Raw genomic sequence first — 5,419 nt, forward strand, 5'->3', positions numbered from 1 at the left:
AGTGGAGTGAAAGAGGAGGGGGAGTACGTGAGCAGTAGAATGCTGAATGGTTGGCTGAGCGTTTGAATGGCTGGGAGTATAAATGGAAGAATGACAGTTGAATCTGGATGGAGGTTTGGTGGTGAATTGAGGTGGTGGCTGTAAGGTGGTGTTTGGAGGTTGTTGTTGTTGTTGAGAGTGAGTCGGAGGCAATTAGTAAGAAGTCAAGTACATAACAGAATATAGATGAAACCATACGCTTGTGAAACATTCCTTAAGTAATACTGTTATTTCTAATACTAAATAAATTTTTCTTGGTTAAACAAAAGCCTGATTCCTTCAGCTGGGAAACACAAACCAGGGGGGATAGCAAGTAACCAAGGCTGAACAGTTGTATCAAATGGTGGCAGCGGTGGAGGAAAAGATATTGTATCCAGTACCACAGAGAAACCCAGGGTTGTAAGCTTCAGAGTCAAGAGGCTGCAGGGGGGTTTGGGAATTACCTATACCCATAGACACAAGGTATCGAGATAGCCTGGCAGAGACTAAGGCACAGTCTAAAGGTTATAAGAGATACAGAGTGTTGGGTAGTAAGGCCTAGCAGGGGGATCTTCTGAGATCTGTGCTAGTGCGGTGAAAGGTAAGAATAAACCTGACGTTCCTGTCTGCTGGTAGCCACAAAGTGAGAGCTTCACAGGTGGTGCTGGGGAAGGACGTCACAGAAACCACCACAAAACCAGTTGTCTTCTTATTGTAGTTTTCCTCACCTCAATAGGACAAAATGGAAGATGGGTGTTATATTGCTCTTAAATGGTCACATTGTGTGGTTCCTGCTTCTCCTACTGACAGTTAAGATTATCTTGCTCAAAGGCCACCAAGAAAGAAGCTATGCCTATCACCATACAAGAGAAACATATACAAACAGTTCATTGTCCCTGCACTGAAGACAAATAATGTCCCATTACTCTCTCCACCCCCACCTCACCCGATATCTCCTCCCAACAGTGCCAAATACATGGTAATTTATTACTCTGAGATGTCAAATTCCAAGTGAAGGAAACTGAAATGTCATACCTTCTTTCATAGCAACGTCTCATGGAACTATTTTTTCCGGATTCTTGGGAAGTTGAAATATTTCAGAAGAATATCAGGAACTGTTGTTTTAGCTTGTTTGGTAAGTAGATAATTGCCTTCCAACTCTACATTTTTTCAGGAAATGATGTGAGTGTTGTATTGTTCCTAGATGGGGGCAGGAGTGTTTTTTAACAAGGCACATATATGTATTTTTTAAAAGAAGGAAACACAACAAGAACATGTAGTCTAAAGTCCCTGAGGCTGAATCAGACTTTCTGTAGATAAGACTTTGGCCCAGACAAATTGTTCATGAGATTGAAAGCATTCTTTAGATGGGATACAAGCCATATTCTGTTTTCAGGAAAAGAAAAGAAAGAAGCACCCCAAAACAAAACCCATTATGATATCGGACTAAAAAGGTCATTTATACAATGGGATATCAACTATAACCAGAATGTGCCTCTGGGACAAATTAGACCTTTTCTATGTGATCCTAACAAAGAAGACATTCTGGGTAAGAAGAATGACATGTAGTAAAATTGCTTTCATCTTAAAATGGGTAATTCAAAGGAAACTCTATATAGCAGGGACATTGGTGCCATTATAGTTCAATTACCCAATTCTTGCTGGAAAAATGTGTATAGCATGCCTACTGATAATCTAAATCAGCAAACTAATAACTCCTGTTATGTTACTTTTGTGGTATAGGAGTCACCGGATCCTTCCTGCACCTCAGCCTTTGGGTCCCCAGACGCTGCTGGCTATAGTTCTCATAATTCCTGATCATTGGCCATGCTGGCTGCGACTGATGGGGATTGTAGTCCAGCAACATCTGGGGACCCAAAGGTTGGGAAAGGCTGCTGTATCTCTTAGATAATGTGAGATCCCACACTGCAGCTCTTCTCCATGCTTGTATTGCCTCTCTTTCTGGTACAGTATGATCTTAGGAGAGGCTATGCAGGTGCTGGATCAGTGTGTGTAGGCAGTGATGGGCTTGAAGAGAGCCAATAAAATGAGACTGAATCCTAACAAGATTAAGTTGCTGTGGGTAAGTGGTTCTTGGGTCCAGAAATATAGGAGACTGCTTGTTCTGTATGGGGTTGCAATACCCTGAAGGAACAGGTATGCAGCTTGGAAGTACTCCAAACGGCCCAGGTGGCTCCAGTGATGAGAAGGGTCTGGGCCCAGTTATGGCTGTCCCTGGACTGGGAGAGCCTGGCATCACTAATCCATTTTCTAACAACCTCACAGTTGCACTACTCTATGTGGGGCTACAATTAAAGATGTTCCAGAAGTTAAGTTGCTGCAGAATGTAGCTGCCAAGTTGTTAAGTGGGACAGCAAGATGGGATCACAACTAACCGAAGACACATTTGTTTGTTCAGATTTTTGGGACATAAATGGAATCTGGAGTCTAAAAATGTTTAATATTATTATATGCTGCACTATGTTCTTTGTTTTTATAAGTGCATTTTAGGTGCTTTAATTATTGTTTTGAGGTGGTTATATTTTATTATGTTGCGAACTGCCCTGGGCTTCTGGGACAGGAAGGGTAGTAAAGAAAAAAAATAAAGAAAAAAATAACAGGAAAACATGCATGTCTTTATTTCTGCAATTTTAATTCTTGTTGGTTTTTACATTTTCATAGTTTTTTATGACCTGTAATTTTTTATATTCTTTTTCTGTACTTCACTTTTTATGCTGGCTTATTGTTAGCAGTACTGTATGTTGAATTACATTTTATTATCAGGTGGAGTTGGTTTTTATTGGAGATTGTAAGCTGCTTGTAAGCAGGATATGCATTTTTAAATTTAAAAAAATCTGATTTCTGAAATTCTTCCAGCTTGTTTTGTTTTAATGTGGGAGGTTTGCAGGAAAGCATGTAGACGTATGTTTGCTTCACACATTATGTCACACATGTCATGCACTTAATGAAGCCTGTTGATCCCATGTACATAGGGTTGTATCCAATAAAATCATCTTGTCAATGCATGACTTCTGCCAGCACAATGGAACCTCCCCTCCTGTTCCAGAGGGTTGGAGAACAGTTCACACAGAGGAGGCAGTTGGCAGAGTCCATGGGCTATACCACTGCAGACTGCAGGTAGGGGGAACTGTACTTTTGAATGCTTCCCTGCATATAGAAAACAAACACATCAGGGAGGAAGGGTTAACAAAGCCCTCTCCCTAATGTGCTCATTTACTACATGCAGGGAGCTTTTTGTTTGGGGTAGCATTCATATACGTATATACACAACTGTATACTCACACAGTGCAGGCTGAAAAGATACTGTCCAGAAGACTAACACCTCAGTTTAGTACATCATTCTGCATCATGTGTGAAATAGCTCTCAGAGACTCCCTTGACTGGCCCCAGTCTACCAAGCCACGCAGTAAGAGATTGGGTCCTGCTTCTTTAAACAAGTTTAAATATGGATCATACCTTTCTTCTTCTTTTTTTCCTCCTTAAGACCTCTCACTCAAGGTCTAGAAAGTGGTGAGGGCCTCCTGCAGATACCATCTTATCAGGAGGACCATTCTGTACAATATAGGAAACGGACCTTTAGTGTGGCGGCACCTACCCTGTGGAATTTCCTACCCTTAAATATTAGACAGGCGCCATCTCTATTATCTTTTCGGCACCTATTGAAGACCTTCTTCTTTCAACAAGCCTTTTAAGTTGAGACCTTATCTCAGTTTGAGTGTGTTGGAATTGCTTTTTAATATGTTTTAAAACCTTAAAAAAAAAAACAATGTTTTTAACTTTTTTTAAAAAGATGTCTTGAAAACTTTAAAAAAATGTTTTAAAAGATGTTTTGTTTCAATGTATTTTAAAGTTTGTTTTTATGATGTTTTAAAGTGTTTTTAGTGCTTTTGTTTGCCGCTCTGGGCTCCTGTTGGAGGAAGGGCCGGATATAAATCAAATAATAAATAGATAGAATGCTGCTTAACTCTCCCCATTTAAGTGAAGACAAAAGTTAGTGGTAGCAGACAAGTCTTATCTTAGATTATTTCAAGCAACAACAGTAACAAAAAGCTGGAGAAAGAGGTCTTAAAAGGAAGCTAAAATGGGACTTGCTTGTAAGTAATGTTTGAAGGCTGGAATGTTGGAACTGTCTAAATGCAGATAAGTACATCTCCAATTCACAAAGTACCTTAAATGCTCATACTGACACCTGCTGGTGAGCAGCAAATCATATGACAATTAAATCAAGCTACTGAACTATTATGCCAAGCAGCTAAACTATTTTCACTAGCAGACTGATCACTGTCTATTTTCCTAATACCTTATCCCATTTTTGTATAAAAATGTTGCTCAAACAGTAACAGAACAAGAAAGCACTTTCTTTACATGACCAGTGAAAGTCACTATGAAATCTTAGAAGTTATTGACAACATACAAAGACATGGTTCATCCAGGTTCATTTTACACAGTAGAAGCATCATTCACTCCAACAGCAAACTCAGCTGGTGAGTTCAGAGAGGATTGTCAGCCAAACAGGGCCAATGAGAAACAAGAGGAAGGTATCAGCATGCTCTGGGGGCCTTTACAATTTTGATCAAGAGGGCAAAAGTTTCCCCAAAATAGCCCAGTGAGGACTAAGCATACTCAGAGGCTACTGAATGCTGAGTGTTTGGGGCTAGGGATTGAAAACTTGGAGAGGAGGAATGAAATGGAGTATTCTGGAAGACGGCATGGCTGACTGGAACACCATACAACAGCACTCTATTTTGCTGCAGGTTCCACTTGTCGACCGAGACCCAGTGTGGCATAGTGGTTAAAGTGTTGGACTACGACGGTTTGAATCCCCACACAGCCATGAAGCTCACTGGATGACCTTGGGCTAGTCTCTGCCTCTCAGCCTCAGAGGAAGGCAATGGTAAACCACCTCTTAACACCAGTGTCCATGAAAACCCTATTCATAGGGTCGCCATAATTTGGAATCGACTTGAAGGCAGTCCATTTCCATTTTTCCACTTGTCAACTATAATGCTGAATTATAACTATGCCAATCACTATACCAAGTTGCCATCTTCTGTATTTGTCTAGCACAAGTATTTGTTTACAGAAAGCAAATATAGCGGAAATGAAGTATGCTGTGTATATAAACATCTAATGGCCATTGCCCTTGATTCAAATTTGCTGGCAAAGGGCCCATTCGCACATTATACCCTCCTGCTTCATTTCTCTTTTTTCCCAACACATGCAAGTAGTATACTTATGTGACCAAAATAAGACGTGAACCAACAATTCATGAAATCTAGAGACAGCAATTTCTATATAAACTACAACAGAGTTTTCTGTCACCTTCTAAAAGACATAATTGAAGCATGAATTTTTCAATAAGCTTGGAAGTAATTCAGTG

General features: G+C 40.2%; 1 long non-coding RNA gene across 1 annotated transcript; it reads left to right on the forward strand.

Moving 5' to 3' along the window:
* Positions 1–1,069: 1,069 nt before the first annotated feature.
* On the forward strand, positions 1,070–4,859 carry LOC133367542 (uncharacterized). Its single transcript, XR_009758569.1, has 3 exons — positions 1,070–1,153; positions 3,012–3,156; positions 4,794–4,859. It is a non-coding gene; the product is annotated as an uncharacterized LOC133367542 (long non-coding RNA).
* The last annotated feature ends 560 nt before the right edge of the window (positions 4,860–5,419 follow it).

Source organism: Rhineura floridana, chromosome 1, assembly GCF_030035675.1.
Source record: "Rhineura floridana isolate rRhiFlo1 chromosome 1, rRhiFlo1.hap2, whole genome shotgun sequence".
Taxonomy (NCBI): domain Eukaryota; kingdom Metazoa; phylum Chordata; class Lepidosauria; order Squamata; family Rhineuridae; genus Rhineura; species Rhineura floridana.